We start from the raw sequence: 25561 nt of genomic DNA, 5'->3' as shown, positions 1-25561 counted from the left end.
AGTATTGTACTGCTTATCTAACTTTGTATAGTCTAATGCCCAGATTTACCAATAAAGACGTAGAAAATAAGGCAGTGTAGGAAATTATAAGTATGTAGTGTACTGCAAAGAGTAATTACAAAACCATTATGTAACTTTTACGACAGATGGCACAAACGACTAAATTAAATTATTTAATGCATTAAGTATATTACCCTATTTAAACATTGCCATTAAATTGAAAAAAAGCAATGTCCTGTACCACGCAAGGAAGTCAAAATTGGCTTAATTAATAAGGTTGGCTGAGATTCTGTGGTTTTTTTTTAATTCGAGAACCTTGTGGACCATGCAACAAGTCAGCAGCCTGCACACTGCCTCCACAGGAAGTAACTTGACAGCATTCCGGAAAGGAGAGATATGATTAATTCATTTCAGGTTAAAAACCTGATGGCTGAGTTCTGCAGCTTTTGGATTTTGCCAACGTCCTCTCTGGAAATGCTGTCCCCATAAGCAGGTAGACAGCTAGTAGTATAAGACTGAGAGGACTAACATCTGCATGATGACTATGACCATAGTGAATTTTACTCAAATGAACAAACACAACATTGTAACATTTTAAGGGCAGTACTTAGACCTATCAATGGTAGCTAATGGGAATCAGCATCCTGAAAACCGTGTAAATACAAATGCGAATATAACAGTATTAAAATCTACCAATAAACGTAAAATCACAACTTTATTTAGGGTTATGATCTTGGTTCGAAACGTTGAAAGGCTAAACCTTCGATAACGTCATAATAGTTTGTAAATAAATATTCTAAATAGTATTGTTTAAAAGTCCAATACTCTACCTTTATGCATTTTTTCGAATCCAAAATCAAACCGATATATCGAGTACTAGAGCCAGGACACAATGGTTATGACCTCGTGTTTATTACAGAAGTTCTCTTTGATATTGTGATATTTGTTTATTCCTCAGCGCACGTGGAGGGTAAATGTACAGGGATGCACTCCTAACTGCTCTGCGTTTGTTGTTTTTTCACTGCCGTGTCTGTAAATAATTGAATATGCAATTTTTCAGTTTTTTGACAAAATTGCACTAAATATGGTAAATTTGTACTACGTTTTGTTTAAAGTTTGTTATTGACGATGGAAGGTTTGAAATGATAACAGGATTTCGGACATTTGCCATCGTTACAGTTTATAAAAGTTATAACACAACGTTTCGAGGAATGGAATCTATCCTCTTCGTCAGGTGGGGAGGTATTAGTACATACAGAAACAAAGAACAGAAAGAAGTATATGAAGGGAAGAAAAGGGTTCAAACATATCCAAAAGCTGTTGGAGTCCCAGGCGTTGTCACTGCACAGGATGCAAGCCCCGAGCACAAATCACAAAGTATGAGGATCACAATCACACATCACACCGGCACAGGCGAAAGTGGCATACTAACAAGATTGTCGATGTCGGCTCTTTCAACGGCACCTCGTAGGGTCATCTGAAACAATGGGACAGGAAAGCGATGGTCAGGAGACGGAAGGGTTAAAGGCAAGCCGCTTCCGGCCCTAAGTTTTGGTCCTAGGCTTTAGTGTCATGGTATGTGCTAATATTTTTGGTTGAGGTTTGTTTGATTGTTATCCTCTATTTAGGTTTTCTAGTTAGTTCTTTTTTATTATTGGTACCCTAAGTGATCTAACCTCAGTTAAAGGTTACAAAGTGCTATACCTTTTATAACCTGTAACAATGGCAAATGTCCGAAATCCTGTTATCCTTTCTGCACTACATTATTATTTTAACAGTGTATTCGAAATATTAACAGTCCTATTTCTATAATCTACTTTTACAATTAATATCACCATATAAATCAATTTGTTTACTCAACTTTCATTCAGTGTAACATTGTTTGAAGAACTACTAATATAACACGTTGGTACTAGAGTAACACATTTTTTACCAGATTTTAAGATTTTACCAAATATAATAAGAGTTTTAGCAATACTCTTGACAATATCGTGTCTGCACTGTGTTATTACAGTTTTTTTACAAGTTCTGTAACACTTATTTACTCGACTAGAATACATAACTCTCTTAATACATTCCACCTTCGTTTACAATATCCCTGATTTTATATTTCGTGTAATGTTTATTCACTTGAATATAAATATAACTTAGTTAATCGTGAACTAATGCAATTTTACAATGAACAATTTACCATTTATTAAACATTCTTCTCATCGCGTCGTACAAAACTCGTCAACATTGAACGTGACAGGCAAGTATGAACATGTGGGTTGTCATATCGATGTGTTGATATTTTCACCGTGAATTGAACTCGGTGATATTGTCCTACATTCTATATCAGGTACCAATATTTTTCACGTCGGCATACACAGGCAATATGTACATATTAAGCGGATAGTGGACACGCACAGCGTTCCTAGTAAAATGTTTGTCATAATGTTCACGTGGTTTACAGGTTATAAGTAATTTAAAGCAAAACGTAATTAATGTAGAGTGAACAAACCAATAACGTTACCCTCTTTGCAAGTTTTTTTTTCGTTTGCAAGGCTTTTATTCTTAAAAAAGAGATCCATGTTGTTTGCCTGAACATCGTCTTGTAATCAGAAACTATACATATAGTATTTTTCAGGCAGACAATTTTTGTTTTGTATCTATGATAATTTTAACATTAATGATGGAAGACCAAAAATACTGACGGTTGGTTTTAAGTGATTTAAAGTAAGAAAAATGTGTTTTGAGTAAAAGTGTTATTTTCAAATTTTAACCCTTTTGAGGCTCATATTTCGACCTCCACCAAAACTAGCGCAAATGACGGTTGATTTTTTTTAAGGAGAAATTTCTCTTAGGGTATACTGTGTTCTTATAGAATATAAACTACCTCTATGCTCCTGGACTAATACTGTAACTGGTGCAATACGTTTAAATGTACTCAAGATATCCTTGCAACGATTGATGGACATGTTTAAAGCTAAACAAGAGCAATTACAGTTAGGGGAAATAAATGCACCCAGGGAAAGAGGCATTGTTCCTATTGAAATAATTGTTCACTGGTTTTTGTCACATTATACCCAGATAGGAAACATAATGAACACGTTAGAATAAACAATTCGATAGAAAGTTGCATACCTTATATGTTCAGTGTTGTTCCTTTCTAAGTTGGGCTTTTGGAATCAATCAGAATTACATAGTACTCTAAAATTTGATGTTATTCGTAGTTTTGTTCATGTGCTGTGTAAAATTTGAATAACAACGTTTTAACTCAAATTATTTTAAATATCCAAAATTTTAAGAGATGTAAAGTACATTTAAGTTAAACATTATTTGCCACATTGAGGTAAACCTAAATATTTGATGTAAATAAGTTGAACGTAATGTAATCAAAAGACTTCTGCTATCCTTCATCTCATGGAGGATTTAAATCTATAGGTCAGTTCGTCCTTGAGTGCGGACAGACAGACAGATAGGTAAACTGAAAGGACATTTTTCCAGGTCATCCAGTAATAGTATTGGTATTTTTTTAATCGAATTTAAAATTAAATTTATTAATCGACCGTTGTTTCTTTAAGTTAAGGCAGTTTTATTGGGTTGTGGAGGAGATATTTTTTATTTTAATACTGTAATATTGCTTTTTAATATGTCAGAGGAAAATGTTATTTGTACACAAGGTTAAAATTTATGGAGTGATATATATCCTTAATGAAATGTAATAACAAAGTGGAATATTTTTTTTAAAATTATCCCAAACAAATTATATGGTTTTATAAATAAACACGTGATTTCCTCAAGTGACCATGTGTAAACTGTGAAAATTTAATTTCTTCATTTTCAAAGTGTTTGAGCTAGATTATAAGATGCCCCTAAATTTTGTTCAAGTATATACAGTTCTTCAAGTAATAAAAAATCATTTCTTTTAGTTATTAAATCTCAAATTTAGATAGACCATAAGACTTTTCTTCTGTACGACAAGAAAGGTCTGCTAGAGAGATTATTTATTTTTGAAGAGTTCCTACCCGACAATTAGGCTACATTGTATTTTAAATTAAATTCTTTGCACGGTTATTTTATGACTTTTATGAAACATTATTATACCCGAGTATTAATGTGCATGTGTGTTATCAGTTTATAGATGAGTTAAGTAGATTAAGGAGGCGAGCGGGTCCAAGTTATAACGGTATTAGCGCCAAAGTTTCTCAGCATGAAGAGGCGCTGATGAAGGACTGAGGTGGGATGAGCGTAAACAAACCACCCGCTAGCCTGCAGATCTAAGCTTCTTACCCTCAATATCTCAACCCTTTCCACATATATCAGTGGGATGAGCGTAAACAAACCACCCGCTAGCCTGCAGATCTAAGCTTCTTACCCTCAATATCTCAACCCTTTCCACATATATCAGTGGGATGAGCGTAAACAAACCACCCGCTAGCCTGCAGATCTAAGCTTCTTACCCTCAATATCTCAACCTTTCCCACATATATCAGTGGGATGAGCGTAAACAAACCACCCGCTAGCCTGCAGATCTAAGCTTCTTACCCTCAATATCTCAACCCTTTCCACATATATCAGTGGGATGAGCGTAAACAAACCACCCGCTAGCCTGCAGATCTAAGCTTCTTACCCTCAATATCTCAACCCTTTCCACATATATCAGTGGGATGAGCATAAACAAACCACCCGCTAGCCTGCAGATCTAAGCTTCTTACCCTCAATATCTCAACCCTTTCCACATATATCAGTGGGATGAGCATAAACAAACCACCCGCTAGCCTGCAGATCTAAGCTTCTTACCCTCAATATCTCAACCTTTCCACCTATATCAGTGGGATGAGCATAAACAAACCACCGCTAGCCTGCATATCTAAGCTTCTTACCCTCAATACCTCAACCCTTTCCACATATACCAGTGGGATGAGCATAAACAAAAGACCATCTAGTTTGCATATTAAGCTTCTTACCCTAAATATCACAACCCTTTCCACATATATCGGAGTTTGAAAAGGGTAACGACATAAGTTGTTAGTTGAAAAGAACATAACACGCCTTCTACGTCTTAATGGTTTTTCTAATACTTGGGATTGAGTAAATGATTCGAATTTTGAATGGTAATAATATTTATTTATACAAGAAGTAGTATTTTTATGTTCTTGGTGTTTACGAGCTCTCTGAAGATATTTTGGGCTGGTTCTTTGGGGCAAGCCAAAAAAATTAATAATATTAATATGTGTTAGAAATGAAGCCACTTTAAATTGTGTTTAAATGTTGTGTACTTTATTTTATTTTTTTAGAAACCAGTAAAGTTAAAAATTAAAATTTTGCACAAATAATATTCACGCTGTCACAAAACAAGAAAGAATTTTAATATTAATAAAAATAATGACTATTCGAGCGAATTTGAACAGTATATTTATTTTAAAAACCAACCACTTAACTAAAACTATTTCTTATAAATAAACAAGTAAAAAAAAAAAATATGGTTGCCTGTAAAGTCGGTTTTACGGGCGAAGATTTTACGTGACAACGTCTTTTTCTCGGTAGAATATTTATTGATATGAATATTATTAAATTGCACAATAGGAACAAGGAATTGAATGAAAATAAGAATTGCACAAATTTTAACTATAGAAATATATTTTGTTTACTAAAACATTGTACATAATTTGAAATTAATTAAAATTTGTTATTGTAAATGGTAAAGTTGACTAAAACATTTACTAAAATTGGAATTTGAAATTCTTGCTAAACACAGTTAAATTCTAACTCCGCGCGTGGTGATTGGTCGGTTTAGTTCGTTTGTTTGGTCGCACTGTTATGACAGGTTAGAGGTTATAATTTGTTATTTTAAATGTTTGACTAGCAATACGCGCTGTTTCTTCTCAATCACGAATTACGATTGATTGCAGAGTGATTTAAACTAATAATTTACTTAACACTATCAACATTTGTCAATAGTATGACATAACCTATAAACTCAGTTTCTCAACTTTTGTGTCAATCTAACAATTAATCAATCAATCATAGTTTACGATAATGAAATATCAGTGTACAATTATTTACCTTTATTGTTGTAGTTGTTGTAAATGACGAATCTAAGCACTCCACATTTTCACGAATAAACATAGTTATCTGCTTTATCCCGTGCGGCGGACCCACAGTTATCTGCTTTATCCCGTGCGGATCCCGTGCGGCGGACCCACTGGACGGGCATCGTAACGTTACCGGGCGTTACACTTTTTCATGAGTGACTCCGAGCCGCAACCTAATTTAAGACGTTGTCACGTCAAAAAATAATTAAATTATGATATCAAGTTTCACACTGACAAACGGTTGATAGCGTAAAGTTTAATAAAGTAAAACATAATAAAGTTTAGGATGGTGGAGTTTCCAAATTAAAAATAATATATTAATTTCCACCAAATAAAGACTTGTCATCATAAAAATTTCTTTATAGATCAAATCCTAAAGTAAAGTAAAGTTTTGGAAACTATTGTTTTCGATCCAGAGGTTCTAGAGGTGTTCTCTCTACGACTTTGATCTATCAAGGTCTTAGATTATGCGCATAGCATAAACTTGCACAAGCATATCGACCGATGAGTACTATACTGTATATGAAAGTATAAGTTTAGCTCTAAACAAGTTTAGTACGATAAACGACTAAAACATCTAAAATAATTAAAAACCTTTCTTTTTATATAAATTTCATCTAACGTGGTGTAGCAACAGTCCATATATTTAATTTTTCTTGAAAACTAAACGAACAGCTCTGAAATTGGTTAATTTATTATTGTTTATTAAAATCTGTTAAAGTTATTATAACAAAAAGTATTCTTGTGGAATTATAACTCTTTAACTGAATCCGATTTAGAGTTATGAATGTTATCAAAGAAAAAGGTAAACAGACTAAACAACTAAAAACCGGATATTTGGAAATGATTTGTTTGCTTTACACTAACTGAGAATTTTACCTTTTTTTGACAGCTTTTAAAAAATTATATACTATACGTCTTTTATTTGCCGCAATGGGAGAATAAGAGGTACTTAAGAGAGAATAGGTTTTTTACTTTTTAAGCAGTCCCTATCACGTAACAGAATAAAACTGAACCGTTCAGTAAAGGGGAGGAAAACGGTACGGCAGATACACTTATGGCAGTTTTTGCCCCTTGTTTCAATAACGACATAACCGCCCACCGCGGTTTATCTGAACTCCACTCCAATTGATAACATCCATTTAATGTTGAGTGTATTTCTCTGAGTAGCAGAAACGTCTCTCACCGTCAACAGATTCAGGGGGTTTTGTCGAGAGCGGTGATTTGAGGGATGAGAACAACTCACTCTTTTAGCTGCACTTTGGTTGGTAACCAAAAAGTTTATCTGAAATGGTACAGATTACGTTTATAAGGTCTTGAATTAAAAACAAATAAAATTTTGGATTTTATAATAAGAAATGTATAATGTTTATTAGATTAGATAAAATTTCCAAAAATGAAGTAGTTTTTCAAACAAACAAAAAACATCCGTGTATAACTCCACTCCTCCCAACAAGTGTATGCTTTTTTAATATAAAAACGGCTATTGTTCATGTTAGTTCGTATATAATTGTGACTTCTAGCTCTACTTTGGTTAGTAACAAAAAAAGTTTATCTCAAATCCTATGGATAACGTTTATTATTTATAAGTCCTTGAAGTTTAAAAACAAATGAAATTTTGGATTGTTCAATAATAAGAATTTCGTGATGTACATTACATTTGATAATTTTGTCCAAAAATAAAGGAGTTTTTCACGGCCCAAGGAGAAATATCTGAGTGTATAACTCCCCCCCCCAACAAGGGTATGCCATTTTAATATAATATATGTTATTGCTCATGTTGGTTGATTTATAACTGTGGCTGGCTTATCATACTTCAAAGGTAAAACGCCCTGTCAGAAAATCTTAAATAGTACAAATCTAGTTTTGTGCCAATTAATAAATTTTCCGAAGATTTGGTTAGATCTCTAAAACGCTTCATAGGTTTTTCAACAAACGATATGTATTTTACCTAAAATATAACACTAAATTTCGAGGTTTTTTGTTTAAACTGAAATCTAATTAAAAAAACCCTGATACATTCAACTGTGACATAGAACTATGAATGAAACCATGAAGAATTGTACCCCGGATATGGCATGTTTGAAGCTACGGATACCTTACTCGGGTCACACAAGAATCCTTCCTATATAGTCCTCATTAAAGTCAAGAGAAGAAAACATTGTTCAGAAGATAGAGGATAATGAAGGTTCAGAACTAGATAATTTGTGTAATCCTTCCTGATTGTCTTAGGGTGTTTAAAGTTTTAATAAATCATGTCGAATTTTGAGTTTAGCTTCAGTTCACCTGCCTTTTATTGCAGCGTCTGGTATCTACATCAATCTGCTATCAATTTCAATTGGATCAACCCTTCCTACCATAGCAATGTTGTGTGTAGAAAATTCAGTTGCTCCACCGTGCTCAGAGATCGTGTCTATCACATGGTAGTGCTCAAGTAGTACTAAATTGTGTACCTGAATAGGACTACCACTTCAACTATTTATTGGTATCTCTGATGTCGAAACGATGTAAATGTCTCGTTTTAAGCTTCTTCGTCGTCGATTTTCTTTGGATCTCTTCAGACGAACATGACTCCAGATTCCACGTCAAGTCAAGTCTGATGCAGTGTCAGATACCAGACGCTGCAATAAAAGGAAGTTGAACTGAAGGTAAACTTAAAATTGAATTAAATCAACCCTTCCTACCATAGCTACGTTATGTGTAGAAACCCATGTAGTTCTGATTTTATATAAACACAATCAAAAAGAAAAATTTTGTATCTTATGTTTTTTCCCTAGACCATAATCTGGCCTAGGACGATTTTAAATCAGTAGGAAAACTCTTTGTAATATTGGAAAGTGATATAAATGTTAGTGTAGAATATACCCTACTATTGAAAATTAATTGTTTAGGGTTTAGGAGAAATAAATTTGCTGTCTCTAAATTTGCTGTTACTAAGAGATGATACAGTTTGTCGTCATCAGCCCCTCGTTACCAGTGATGCAGACAGAGGTGGAGACAAACAGTCGGTAAATTCAATTTGTCGCTGCCGCCTCTCGGCTGTGACACCTTCGCCTTTATATTAAATGTTTCCTCCAAAGTGGGCTGCACATTGTCGTTGGTACACAGATACACCTCTAGATATTACCTTCTGTGAGTATAAAGAAGGTAATGATGTGACTAAGGTGGATGGTGTTCATGTTCATGATGTTGCCGGTAATCATCCAGGTGTGAGAGAATTGTTCAAGTCCTTTATAGCAGTGGTGTTAAAGTAGTGTATACAAAGTGTCGTTCGTCTTTCGTAAATAACAATGGTGGATTTCAAAGTAATTATTATAGGTTTAATTATTATTATATTATAAAATCAATTACAATTTTAGCATTGATAAACGATAAAAATTGACATGCTTTGTTTTCTTTTGTCTTTGGAAAGACAAAATATGGAGATAACTGGCAGAGACAGCTTTCTAGTGCAGTTGTTTCACAGCTTAATCGAGTTCACATGGTAATATGATAAAGTTTACACTTTACTAATAATATAACGTTTATACACCTATCTTTTAGGATACATAATGAAACTTAAAATTTTGCATATTATCTAATACAAGCAAGAAACTATCAAAAAGTATACAAAGCGTAAATAAACTATTACGTGATTTCATTCAATGTCCTCAACAGCAAAAACATCGTGTCAATGTAGTTATGGAGCCCAAACCATAGAAAACTAACATTTCGCAATATTTACTGTTTGTGTAACGTATTTTAAATAAAAGAAAAAATAAATTTTATTTAGTTTTTGTGATTTTCTAATTATATTCATGAAAGCCGAAAAATACAATTCTGACTTTCATCTGCATTATTAAACACGAATTAGGTTAGAGGACATAACGAGCAGCTAAATATAACCCAGTTAGGAGAAGGACTTGTATGCAGATTGCCGTCAGCTGACAGCGACTAGTGACGTAATAGCAGCGAACTCAGGTGTCTCTTTATAAAATTAGTTCAGAATTACGTTATTCAGCGTTATATCTGCTGCTCCTCTCTACCCGGCATTACATGTTTTTGTTTAGCATTTTGAGAAATGTATTTCTGGAGTTAACCATTTAAAACCTACTGTTAACCATTTTTTATTTTAGCCAAATAGTTTAAATGAATTGTTTTAAAACTATCATTAATACATTAAAAAGTTTTTGAAACAATGGAATAACTTGTTAGCACTTGTAAATCGGGGGATAGAAATGGTATTTTACAAGTTTTTTTAGAAATAGAATATTTAAGACGCAATCCAAACTATACACAGCACTACACATTGGAGGTTTTACTAATGTTATTTGTTTTAATAGATATATCCTAATTTTTAAATAATCAGTAAGATACAATTATTTATCTAATAATGATATTAAAAAGACATACTTCTTAAAAGTATGACACTGCCAGTATTTATGATAAATACGGTCCTTTTCGTTTCAATATTTCAATATTTTATTAGAAGCCAATGAAATAGTTTTGGGGTTGTTACTCTATTAAACCTATCGGCGTCAACATAATACAAAACCTTTGAGAAATAAGCATATTTTTATTAATAATTTTAGTCAAGTGTGGTATCAAATTAAAGTTATCTTGTTATCTTTTTGGAACTTCCTTTAATGAGGTTTTTGAGGTACAAAATCAATCACATTTAATTAAAAATAAACATTATAAAAATTCAATTATTTTAAGCAAGTTTTTTCCTACGGAAACTTTGATTACATTTTAGGATATTTTTTACATACTAAATTAAATTTGTTGTCGGATAATATTTTTTAATTTATTAAACTCATAAATGTTCTTGATAATTAAATGTTAGTCTTGATAAACAGAAAATAAAATAAACATTTTTATAATTTGTAATAAAACTTTTCCGTGATTAAATCTATCCCATAATTTGAAAGAGTAAAAATGAAATGAATCGTTCCAATATTTCATGTCACCAGTTAAGCGTAATTAAAATTTAAAACTATAATAATGAATAAAAATTTGGAAAATTAAAACAATCTGAGTAGTATTTAATAATAATTTAAACTCAGAAATAATTAACTATAGATTAACTAAATCGACAACAAGTGGGTGTAATGTTTAAGTGGTATTCAACAGTTCACGGGGGGGCGGGGGTTGTCACAACACGACTTGTCACGCACCTGGCGGACGGGACCTTAATTAGTGCAGAGCCATAATGAATACACTTCCACATTCAGTCCAAACATTGTTGGCTTTTTCAGAGCCGGGAACGTGAACGGAATTGTAAATTATTGAGATACATCGCATCGCAACCAAACTGTTTGCTCAAGAAATTAGTTTGAAGAAATACGTCTAGCCGCCTAATCACAAATTGTGGTAACACCAAAATATTATTAACTAGATTAATATCTAATATTTTACTCTTTTTTAATTTGCAAACGCTTGTTTATTAACAAATTACATTATTAAAAAAAAATCAACACAGAGTTAGGTTTTCAGGCGATTCAATAAACCACTACTATTAACATTTAATTAATTCATTTTCTTTGGTGGAACGACCAAGGCAAAAAAATCTTAAGGATATTTGTATTTATGCAAAATGAAAATTTCATCTATATTATTATATTCATACAGACGCACTTTATTTATGAAAGACACGAGACAAGTTACGACAAATTTATCCTGAATTCAAAGGATTTGTAGTATCCATTTCCATGATATTAGCTTATATCTCAATTCACCTTCTCTTTTAGGTTTTATCTCTCCACCAATGTAACACAATTAATTTGCTGTAATGGCTTTGCGCTAGTAATAAAATAATATGAACCTAACTATCGTTGATTCAAAAGTACATTTTCATATTTTGTACCGAGATATAGTATATAACAATAAAACGAGCTTAACTAAACACCTCCGATTGTTTCATACGTACGAGTAGTTGAGTTAGACGCCCACTTCCGGCACAAGTGTGGAAATGTCTGTTACACTAGTTGGCCTGTGTCAGCCATGGGGCCAAATACCACGAACTAACCAGAGGCATTCTAGTAAATATCAATCTTAATGAATAAAAAACAGTAAATGATAAAAGTAATTGAGTTCTTACATTTTCGTTTTTGATAATTAAGGCCAGTAAACAAAGTTGCACGTGCTCATCCTTATGGTAAAGCAGTTTTTTATTTTATTAGTTAATGTCTTAAAACATGTGTGCATTTGTGGTCAACATTCGTTGCAGCAACGTTTCGTGGTCGCAGCACGCTTGAAAATCATCCTTACTTACTTAGTTATAAAGAAGTATTTTATTTGGAAATTTATTTAGGAAATTTTAATTATTCCCAGGAAAAGTGCAATATTACATCAGTTTGCAATATTAAAAAATGCTATCAGTTCTAAACGATAAGATCTATTTATTGGTGTGCCACTCCCTTGCAATTCGGTAAAATTTATTTTACCTTACAGACAGAACTTAATTTTAGGGAGTCACAATTACTCCTTGTGTTATACAGCACACAAACACAGTCTCTCAGTTACAGGAGACCTTGCTGTGGCGGGAAGGGATGTGACGAACAACCCTGTTACTGTGTCACAGAAGGGCCAAACACGCGCAATAAACTCAGTTTAACGCGGCGGCTGTATTCCTGTATCCGAGAGGAAAAGTTTTCAGCCAGCGTCAGCAAAGGATTGAATCCAAGAGGGAATAACATTATCGTCTAGATCCCTCGACTTTATTCCTCAACACGTGGTCTAGTTACTCGGATTTTGGGTTTTTATGCCGCTATTACAGTGTAAGTCAGTATTTAGTTCATATTGTTATAAGCAGTATCTGATAAACAATACAAATTTCCAGACACACATCAATTATTTGGTTGACTGTATAAATTGGATTGTGTATATAATGTGTGCAGAGAAAGGCAGTATTATTCATTTTTGTGGGCTGTATCGTACGTGCAGGTTCAATAAGTTACAAAGTCATTATTTCTATGGACATAAACATAAACATCCAGTGCTAGGAATACGGTAAAACTGAAGGCTCTGACTCACGCTCGAAACCATAAAACCTACCGGGGTACTTCAAGTTTGAGTAGCGCATGCGTTTTAACCTAACAATCCTACAGTTTATACTTGTACTTCAAAAGATTGTTTATTTTTCTGTTCCTTTCCCGAAAGAATGTGTGTGACAAATTTTAGCTAACAAGTATTGTTAAATTAAAATGCATTTTTCATGTCAGTTTGCACACAAGACGCAGGTGGCATTCATTATAGTTTTCTAGAAGTAATTCATAATTTGTATTAGTGATTCGGTGATTCATGACTAGTTGAATGATATGGGCTAATATTTTAAGAATGAATTATAAAGCTTTGTACACTTTAATTAATTTTATGCGCATTTATAGAGTATTAATTGCTACAATAGATATCGAATGGGTGGCCTGAACTTCCGTAACGACAGTGAAATATTATATCTAGGCTACAGAAGTTATTGGTGATTTAATTGTACATGTATCCTTCCCATGCTGTTTAAACAAAATGGATGCTAGTGTAGGATATTCGTAAATATAATACTTGCTACACGATACATTAAAAATTTTGGGGGTTTAATATCAGCGTTTAAATAAGAAAAGTCTACACACAAAGTTACCATAGTTGAAAGTATTGGAATAATTGGGGTATATATGTCAAAACGTCACATATTAAATTTCTTAGGACTATGCCGAATTATTTATTATGCTATTGAGTCGATGCAATTATATTTACCCATAAGACTAATATAAAATTATTTGCTAACGCTCAGCCAAACACCATGGAGTGACATAGACCATGATTGAACTTAGTGTCCCTGATCCAGCTCCATAAGTGATAAACTTTGCTAATGCTCAGCCAAACACCATGGAGTGACATAGACCATGATTGAACTTAGTGTCCCTGATCCAGCTCCACAAGTGATAAACTCCGCTAACGCTCAGCCAAAGTAAATAAAATTCTTATTCGGAACACTTATTTGGGTTGAACCAGATACATGTCAAGTAAGTGCTCATTGTCTCTCCCTGCAGCTTCAGCAGTAAACTGAAAACTTTTAAAACATCGATCTTATCAACCTATTGAAAGTTGGAACATTTTCTTAAATTGTGGCTGCATTAAGTGGCTTCATCTACCACATCGTGCTCATCCAGTATTCATCCAAGTATTATCCAGAGCTGTACCCACCAGTATTTGTCTAGGACAATATTGTATAGAACATAGGAAACCAAGTATATTACCCAGAGCTGTACTTACTAGTATTTGTGTAGAACTATATTGTATAGAACATAGGAAACCAAGTATATTACCCATAGCTGTACCCACCAGTATTTGTGTAGAACAATATTGTATAGAACATAGGAAACTAAGTATTACCCAGAGATGTACCCACCAGTATTTGTCTAGGACAATATTGTATAGAACATAGGAAACCAAGTATATTACCCAGAGCTGTACCCACCAGTATTTGAGTAGGACAATATTGTATAGAACATAGGAAACTAAGTATTACCCAGAGCTCTACCCACCAGTATTTGTCTAGGACAATATTGTATAGAACATAGGAAACTAAGTATTACCCAGAGCTCTACCCACCAGTATTTGTCTAGGACAATATTGTATATAACATAGGAAACAAAGTATATTACCCAGAGCTGTACCCACCAGTATTTGTCTAGGACAATATTGTATAGAACATAGGAAACTAAGTATTACCCAGAGCTGTACCCACCAGTATTTGTCTAGGACAATATTGTATAGAACATAGGAAACTAAGTATTACCCAGAGCTGTACCCATCAGTATTTGTCTAGGACAATATTGTATATAACATAGGAAACAAAGTATATTACCCAGAGCTGTACCCACCAGTATTTGTCTAGGACAATATTGTATATAACATAGGAAACCAAGTATATTACCCAGAGCTGTACCCACCAGTATTTGTCTAGGACAATATTGCATATAACATAGGAAACCAAGTATATTACCCAAAGCTGTACCCACCAGTATTTGTCTAGGGCAATATTGTATAGAACATAGGAAACTAAGTATTACTCAGAGCTGTACCCACCAGTATTTGTCTAGGACAATATTGTATAGAACATAGGAAACTAAGTATTACTCAGAGCTGTACCCACCAGTATTTGTCTAGGACAATATTGTATAGAACATAGGAAACTAAGTATTACCCAGAGCTGTACCCACCAGTATTTGTCTAGGACAATATTGTATAGAACATAGGAAACTAAGTATTACTCAGAGCTGTACCCACCAGTATTTGTCTAGGACAATATTGTATAGAACATAGGAAACTAAGTATTACCCAGAGCTGTACCCACCAGTATTTGTCTAGGACAATATTGTATAGAACATAGGAAACTAAGTATTACTCAGAGCTGTACCCACCAGTATTTGTCTAGGACAATATTGTATAGAACATAGGAAACTAAGTATTATTTAGAGCTGTACCCACCAGTATTTGTCTAGGACAATATTGTATAGAACATAGGAAACTAAGTATTACCCAGAGCTGTACCCACCAGTATTTGTCTAGGACAATATTGTATAGAACATAGGAAACTAAGTATTACTCAGAGCTGTACCCACCAGTATTTGTCTAGGACAATATTGTATAGAACATAGGAAACTAAGTATTACCCATAGCTGTACCCACCAGTATTTGTATAGGACAATATTGTATAGAACATAGGAAACTAAGTATTACCCAGAGCTGTACCCACCAGTATTTGTCTAGGACAATATTGTATAGAACATAGGAAACTAAGTATTACTCAGAGCTGTACCCACCAGTATTTGTCTAGGACAATATTGTATAGAACATAGGAAACTAAGTATTACCCAGAGCTGTACCCACCAGTATTTGTCTAGGACAATATTGTATAGAACATAGGAAACTAAGTATTATTTAGAGCTGTACCCACCAGTATTTGTCTAGGACAATATTGTATAGAACATAGGAAACTAAGTATTACTCAGAGCTGTACCCACCAGTATTTGTCTAGGACAATATTGTATAGAACATAGGAAACTAAGTATTACTCAGAGCTGTACCCATCAGTATTTGTGTAGGAAAATATTGTAGAGCCATTGTAAATAGACAAGAGTCACTTAAATCTGTAGTTACCAGTGACATTACATCACGCTTGTGGCTATCGCTGCTTATTGTTGTTTATGTGATCTTTCAGTATTATAATTTATTATCATTAGTTACTATTTGGGGTAGTACGGTTTCTTAATAAATATCTAAAATAACCATAGTAAAATAATGTTAATACGTTAAATATCTTCAATCAAGACAATTTTTTAAAATGCGTACATTCTACATTCCATATCTTAAACTATATTTCATGTTTAATACAAAAGCGAGATATTTTACCAAATGTTCAACAATAAGCTCACTAATCATAAAATAAAAATTAACACATGAAAAAAGAAATACAATGTTTGTAACTATTTTTAGAGCTACTAATAGGAAGAGTAAATGTGTACGACTTAGAAAAAAACATTTATCTGCATTACTGTACACCGTCATTAACAGAAATAGTATTCAATGACTTGCCTTCAATACCAACAATTTAAGGTGAAATTCACAGATAGCAGTATGTGTACAGTTTATATATTTATTCAAACTATAAGGAGGTTCTCCTGGATTAATGTTAATGTTTCACACGGGTCACGACATTGCAATAACAGTTAAGTTATTAGTCTTTGTTGCTGTCTTCACACTTTCAATGTCACTGTCACTCATTAGTTACGTCTGAGTCGGAACTAATAACCACAAGCTCAACTGTTACGTCAACTACTCTTTTGGCTCTGCGTTATTTCTCTTGTATTTTAAAAACATGCTTCAAGCATTTATTTAAAACGTTCTCAGTATATTAACCATTATATCTGATGCCAGTTAACATACTTCGTCACATTTAATTATGTACTACTGCATTTTGCCACCTCTTTTTTACAAACGCTCACAATAAATCAATTGCATTTAACTCACAATGAGTAACGAAATTACTTTAATGTCCTTAATACTATAAGCAACAATTTTTGTCAAGTAATCTTTCCCTGACTTGAAAGTATAGCCTGGTGTTTAAATAGGAATTGATTTTGATACGCCTACAACTTTTAACCATATACTTAAGGAGTTTATTATTTCAGGATTAAAACGGCATGGTACGGAATATAATAGGATAATAGTATGGCAGAGATTTCAGGAAGACTATTAAAAACCTCTCAAAACCATTCTTAGTAATGTGTTGCGTTAATTTCATCATTGTAGTTGAAATATGTAGTTTTTCCAACAAAAAACCATATTATAATCTTTCTTAGGCAATAATTGATCTTGCCTTTCTGTTCTTCGTCCTGAATCACGAAACGTTTTAATCTTCATTAGGAACTCAGCTCTAGCTCTTCTAATGAATTGATCGATTTCATTAGATTAGAGTTGGTATAAAGTTTCTTGAATTGAAAACCCATTAATTTTAATTGTTTCAAAAGCGGAGATTTATTGGTGTTATGAAAACTTTTCAATCGTTGCAAAATATGTTTTAATGTAAAACTAGTGTATTATAAGCCATATTACCACCTTTAAATATTTTTCCAAGGCAAGTTTTGGACTTCATATACTTCCCTTTATTCGTGACCCTGTGTGCTTTAAGAATATTTAAACAATCTGTTTACATACGCATAATATCTGTGCAAATCCCTCTTATTTTCAAAAATTCTTATCAGATTATAAGAACATTTTGGAATTTTTACAAATAATTAATCCTCTCAAAAGAAAATAGTTATGAAAGCAATAATGAATTTAACTTACAATCGGTTCTTAAAAACACTGAAAGTTACACAATTATTTAATACAAATACAGTACAGTCAAACAATTGTTGCCATAACATTACACAAAAGGGGTGTGTATCTGTAAGCGATAAGACAAGAAGTGCAAGAGCTGACCTTACACAACTAAGTCTGACGTTCGACAAAAACGGCTATAATTGGAACTGACTTTACAATCCCATTACTCACTGTCGGCCGTACAAGAATACTTTTCAATTAAAACTGCAAAAAAGGAGCTAGTTGACTTTATTGGAAATCTCTTTAAATGTCCAATGCATATGTAGGCACTTAAATAGAACTTACCAATTATGCAGGGTGTCCCGTAACTATGGACAAATGTATATCACATTATTCTCAGGTCAAAACGACCATATTTCACTATGGATCTCCGATGCTTAGTTTCCCATTTGCATGTCTGTATGTGTTTTTTATAAAAAATAATATCTTAAAAACTAATAATTTAAGTTGTAGAAAATTTGGCTCAAATGTTTATAATAGGCCAGTTACTGAAAACAATATATTGGGATTATCTTTAGTATTTTCAAAATGGTGGCCAATAAAACTATTTAAGTTTGACATCTTAAAACTAGCATTTTTTCTCAAGAATTGCAAGAAAACACAGTTTTTCGAAAATGTTATAACAAATCTAGAGAGGCCAACATTTTTTAAATAGAATTATAAATACAACTGATTTAGAGCAGATTTACTGTGACAAGAGATGACCCATATTAAGGTTTTCAGCGAATAGCCAACAAACAAAAACTAAATAAACGGTAGCTCTCAGTCTGTACATAATTGACTTTTCTCTTAAGAATAAAGCTGATTAATTTCTCTTATGGGTGGCTCATCCTTATGTCTATACTAGCAACATCCCTTAACGTTTTGGGACTCACTATCTCCAACAGTCCGGAAATACTTCCCATCGTACTACTGATATCTCGACATTTGCAGTTAATGATGTGTCGCTCTTTAACAACCATAAGGCTGCCTTGGAGGACGGGTGGAGTGCTAATGAATGTGTATCTGAATGAGTTATACGTATTTAAATTCTTAAAGAGACCTTTGTTATATAATTTTGTTATATTTTGAAATGCATTAGTTTTATTTGACTTAATAAATATTATTGCATTAGGGTTAATTGTAAGACAGGGCCTTATTGCCCTAAATTCGCCCTTTTGTACATTATGTATATGATAAATAACATAATTTGATTTGATTTAGATTAAAGTCACTCATCGGTTTTTGTTGCATCGGTTTAGGTTGAACTGGAAAGTATAAACCAGCCAGAAGGAAACCCTCCCGGGTAGTTGCACATAATAGTCCAGTTTTTATGTATGAAAAACATACTATAAAATCGAAATAGGGCTTTACATTGCTCCAAACTGCTGTAAATTGAAGATTGAAAAAATCGAGTACTAACGCCTATAGCGTTAACACTCTGGACATTTCGCTCACATATAAGCATTCAGTACCGTAAGTAACTGGAAAGAGTTTTGAAACATCCGTGATGGCTATTGTGATATATTTTAATACTCCCTGGACACCCAATCGATGCAAATTCTGCCCTAAGTCGCAATACTTGGCTCAAATGTTATCAATCCGCAAAGAACTTTCTTTTTATACAAGTTTGACAGAGCTGACACGAATGTCATATGGAACTACAATCATGTCAATGTTGCTTGGAAAACGCACCTGTGTCTTCGCCGAGTTACAGCTGTACATATACAAGTATCCGGTTATACGCCGAACAAATCAATTCGCTATGTTAAAAACGCTTCATATAAACCACTAATTTAGTTCTTACATGAACATTTTACAAGTAATTGCGTTTTATCAATGAAACATCTCGATCTCAATGAATATTTGTACTTTATATTTATGTTTAAATATTACATCACACTTATAGCCAAATCGTGTTTTAAAGTAGCAGTGATGATCCCAGTACAGTATTAAGCTACAATATAAGCGTATAAAAACACTATACGACTCAATACAGCGTTTTGTGATGCTATCATCAGGTACAATAAACAGAAAGGTCCCAGTTGCCATAAAGCGGGATCTAAGGTTAATACTGTCCTGCCAGAGTCAGCATCGTAAAATTACATCAGACACATACGCGGTGTAACGTTGCTATCATTTCAGTTTATTTAGCCTCGATTATTTTTAATGAGTGTCACAGTTTTCTTTCTTTTTTTGTTTTTTGTTCTCTTAGGACAAGAAGCTTATAAATTGCACTTAGTCATGTAAGGACCTTTGCGCTGCTTCCGGAGTGATATGATATTCAGGATGGGTAAGGTTAGGGAGTAGGGACCGCCTCCTATCGAGATCCATGAAGCATGAGGAAGAATTAGGGCACTACATCTCAAAGTCATCCCGGAAGAAGGGAGACCAGCTGTGAACCAGCCTCTCCAGTCAAAGTAGGCAGGGGGTGGCACACCCTTGTTGAGGTTAACAAGAGCCTCTGAGGTAAGGGAACAAACCCCACCAACTCCAACAGCCATCTTCCACAGTAGACTAGACCTATTCAATTGCCCATGAACCCCAGAATCTCAACATTTGCGGTTAGTGATGTGCCGCTACTGGACATCCATAAGGTTGCCCAGATTGAAGTGGCACATCGGTTTTTGCTGTGCCCAGTGGTGGGTTCAACTGGTAGGTATAAACCAGCCAGAAGTGATCCCTGCTGGGTTGAGTGTCACAGTTAGTAGGACCTTATTTTGTAAATAACTCGGTATAAAATAAATCGCTGTTAGTTCTGTGGTCCGCCGCAGGACTACGCCACGAGCGCAGCGTGTAATGAAGTGTTGTGCCGAGTGACAGCGCTAGTATCGCGATTGCCTCCATCTTCACTCTGTCACAGTGATCAGCGCTCCTCTTGGATAGCGGACTATAGATGCAATCCTAGTGAGCCGACCTAAACAGACACAACTCATCACTAGCTACGTCATCGACGGAGAGAGATGATAGGTTCTCTTCAACTAAATGTTTAAGTTGTTTGAACGGATTTCCTTCTAAGTTTTTTTCTCAAAATTAGCTGAAGGTTTCCTGAAATACGCAACTAATAAATAGCTAAACAGTAGAAAGGACAACAAGAGATCGTGTCTTAAATTTATACTTTAATTGTTCTTAAAACTAAGTTTTGATAAATATTTAACGTCCAACCACATCGGATTCCTGAATGTTTTTGTTCATTATATATTAGTCAGGATTTTCCTGTCCTGGTCACTTATTAGGTTAACAGCTCACTAACATCAAAGGAAGCAATAACATGAACTGTGTGTGTCTGGTAATGTAACATCGGGGTTAGTTTTATTAAGTAAAGTTGAAACATAAATTACGAATATCACTTGGTAAATATCACCGACGGCGCTTACAATGTTTGGTGAGATACCTCAGAGTTTATTGCGCGCTGAAATAAGGTAAACAAGTTGGTTTGGTTCGAAATTTACTCTTTGAAAATAAACGAGTGATACTAAAATAAATAAAATCATCTCTGAAAACTTGTAATGGGATATCAAAGCAACTAAATTGAAACCACAAGGAATGTTCATATTTCGTGCTTTATTGGATTCTGGAGCGGAGTCCTAGTGATGGCGACATAATATTGTGGATATTGGGAAGATACTGGTGGGAGGTTTGAGGTAAATTACCTTGATAGGAGGTGAGGAAGTGTTGTATAAATCAATAACACATATTCCACGATCTCTGATGTTATGTATTTGAACGTGTTAGGTATATTTTACGCTGAACATTACACGTACTACAACTCCGCCTTGCATCCAATCTCGTAGATTGCCAATTATATTTACAAGACTGTCCAATTACACTTTGAATAGTTATAATAAATTTTAAGTAACAGTAAACAGTAAATGTGTTACTGGCAATTTGACCCCGCTAGTATATTACTTGTTTAACCTCTAACAGACGTACGATCACACGGTTGTGATCTCGCACAAAGTGTAACTTTATCATTCGATAATCTGGGCGGATACGGGTTTTAAATGGGTCGTGTAAACAAATATAAAATGTAGTAATGCTATATATGCCATGCCTTAATATTTGTTGTCAAAATAAAATCGTTTTTTTCCAAAAAAATATATCTTGAAATGAAAATTTATCTATTTATATCGTAACTTTTCCAATATAGATCCTACAAACTGTGGTTTATACCGGTAAGTAAGCAAGAGGTGTACGCTAATAAATCAATTTTAGCCTCCAGAGATGCTAATAATAATTTATTACAACATTATGTTAGGTGCTATAAGACAGTGGTCAGATTTCACTACATAAAGTTTGATTTTGTGACTCAACAAGTGAGATTCTTGTAAGGTTTGTGCCATGAAAGATTGTGGATATATTGGAAAGACTTGGCTGTGAATATTTAGGCTTGACCATTGTTACCATACAAAGTGGTGACGTTTACTTGCATTTCTTGAAAATGAGTTTCCAAATCTTTTTGGCGATGTGCTTTTGGTAACACGATAACATTTGTGATTTCAGAACGATGGTTGCCCAGCTCATTACGCAAGGCTGGTGCGTGACTTGTTGAATGCAACCTACACGGGTTGGTGGATCGGCCAATCATAGGCCGACTATGTCCCATCTGTGGCCTCCCAGGTCCCTGTCTTAATCCGCTGGGTTTTTACTACTGGGGTTATCGTAAAGAGAAGTGTACGTTTAACCGTACGATCTACTGATGAACTGCGGTAACGTTTTCACAACGCTGCTTATACAATTTTTAAGGAGATGCAATGCATGTATACGAACTCGTGAACGATAGTTTGAACATTTTCTATAAGGTAACTTTTAGGCTAAACCTATATAAACAGCAATATTTAACATTGGACAAAATGACCTTAGATTTTGAATAACAATACTAAATATTGAATTAATGATTTAAAAGACTCATAATTTTTGAAGTCCTAAATAGTGTTATTAAACAAACATATCAGTTTAGTAACAGATTTTCTTTGAAAGCACAAATCATTAAAGTTCAAGAGGGTAACGGTTATGCCATTCACTTATTTTCAATTGAACCGGATTTCCTGACATTATGAATTTACTTTTAAGAAAACGTAATGACCAAAATCCAAGACTTTTAGCAGGTGTAAAAGAAATATACATGGAAATTAGCGGTTTTGGTGGTTCCCAAAATAGTGGTCAAATCTCGAAAAGTAGGTGACTTTTAGAAGGGTCATGTTTTGTTATTAGGGTTAATCATTGGCTGACCGTTGCCATAATTGCCATAAGCGTTGGCCACCTCGGTAAGTTAAGCAATAATTAGTTGTTTAAACTGTATTATTTACGTAACTACGTAAAAATAAAAAGTAATCTGAAATGATCATGAAACTTCCTAAATGTTTTATATTCAAACATTTGTATGTATTTCGAACGATTTTGGGATATAATTACATGAAAAATAATTAATAATAAATGAACTGTAACAAAATGTATTTGTTTCATTCGAATGAACCGAAAGTACTAATTATCAAAAACAACGTACCAATTTATTATATCAATTAAAAATAATTATAATGTGCTTAATATTAGGCATTGCGTTGGCATTATTTCTATGTACAGTACAATATGTAAGGAAGTAGATGTAAATCGTGCGAGGTTGTCGTCACAAAGCCAGAGACGGAGGGATATGAAATCTTGAGCTTCTGTCAGATTGTTGTTTCCGATTTGTCAGCTACGTCTGGATAGGATCAAACAATTTCCGCCGCGACGATGGTTTCTTGATACCAACAAATTGTTTACACAGTTCAACATTGTTTGATGTTGTCTTTGGAATCTAGTAGTAGAGGTTTATACGCGACTATTGTTTCTTAATGCCAGCAAATTATTGTATTGTTCAACATTGTTTGATGTTGTCTTTGTAATCTAGGAGCATAACAGGTTTACACGCGATGATTGTTTGTTAACGCCAGCAAATCGCTTGTATTGTTCAACATTGTTTGATGTTGTCTGTGCAATCTAGGAGCAGTGATGATTGTTCCTTGATATCAATAAACTGTTCGTAAAATTTAATTCGGTTAGATGTTGGTTTTGCCATCTTGAAAAAGTATAGGTTTTATCAGTTATTTATAATTTAATTTGTTTCCCATTTGGCCGTGTAAACAGTATTCATAAGAAATGTTCAAGTAATTTTTTAATTAGTAATACAGGTATTTAGTAAAGGGTTGGTAGGGTTGATTCAATTTGAATTGACGAGTCCAGCTCTAGTTCACCTTCCTTTCATTGCAAATTGAATCCAAATGGAATCAACTCCTCCCCCACCCGAGATAACTCGGTTGCTCCACCATGCTTAGAGATGGTGTCAGTCAACATCGAAGTACACTCAATTGTGCACCTGGTGAAACAATGAGACTGCCACTTCACCTATTATAGGTGTCTCTGATGTCGAAGCGATGTAAAGGATCGTTTTGAGCTTCTATGTGGCCGTATTTCTTTGGACCTCTTCAGATTATCACAACTCCAGATTTTAGGAGTCGTCTGAGACAGCGTCATGTACCAGACGCGGCAATAAAAGGAAGGGGACCTGGAGCTGGACTTAACATTCAAATTGAATCAACACTTCATACTATAGCTACATTATGTGTATTCATTTATGTTTAACCCATCCCTAGGCTCTTAATATTTATCGCTTATTAACGTTTCCAGTATCCCAGCTTAGTTTAAATTATACTCTTTGCTTATATAACAGAACAATAATCCTGATAGAACATGTACTCTTATTATGCGAAGTCACGTCCATCAGTTGCTGATGCCGAAATTCGATATCTGTCTCTCTGTACGCACAATAACTGTAGAACGAGTTCACCTTTGATGATACGTAATCACTCTCTTTCCATGAAGTATATTAATAGTTTTTTTTTTTTAATTTCCTTCACCAATCAACTCTCTTCTCCCTCACTATCGACGGTGGTACGATATAATTGTGTTACAACCTCTTTCTAACACCAGCTTTGTCTAAAACGTTCTTTTACTTCTTTCCAACATGTTTACTAATGTTTAGATTGTACTATTACAAAGAAACAATCTTGATCCAAGCAAAACGATGTTAGAATTTATGTTTCATTTATTTTAATGTGTGATTTAACATGTGAATTAAGAAGGGTTTAATCCTATTTTTTAAAATTGGTATATTAGTATAAAATCTTAAAATATTCATAGTATTTCAACTATTACAAAATATACTGGTGAACTGTAGGTATAGTATATTCCTAACAAAAAAATGTAAAAAATGACGAGTGTAAACCATCAGTATTTAGTAAACATGTTTTATTTCCGCCAACCTCTTCGTTATAAAACCATTAATTTTAAAGAGTTAGGATAAGAGCTTCTCCAAGGACAAAGTAGTTGAAAGACTTGATATAATATATAAGGAATCGTCTCAATGTACTTCAAAATGTCAAAACAAATGCAAAACCTAGAAAATTCTCCTGATACAAAAAGAAATGCAAAAGATTTTCCTAATCCAACCCTCCAGTTTAGCATTAAAATCAGAATACTGTATAGTACGGATTTATTTTATTCCTCCTAATTACCCAGTATGTCATCCCCCCCCGAAGCAATTTGCTATATTCGCCACCGGACCCTAGGCAGAACAAAGCCCGATTTTGTAGTCTAAAATT

Source organism: Homalodisca vitripennis, chromosome 5, assembly GCF_021130785.1.
Source record: "Homalodisca vitripennis isolate AUS2020 chromosome 5, UT_GWSS_2.1, whole genome shotgun sequence".
NCBI classification, from domain to species: domain Eukaryota; kingdom Metazoa; phylum Arthropoda; class Insecta; order Hemiptera; family Cicadellidae; genus Homalodisca; species Homalodisca vitripennis.
Note: the sequence above shows the minus strand (reverse complement) of the source record.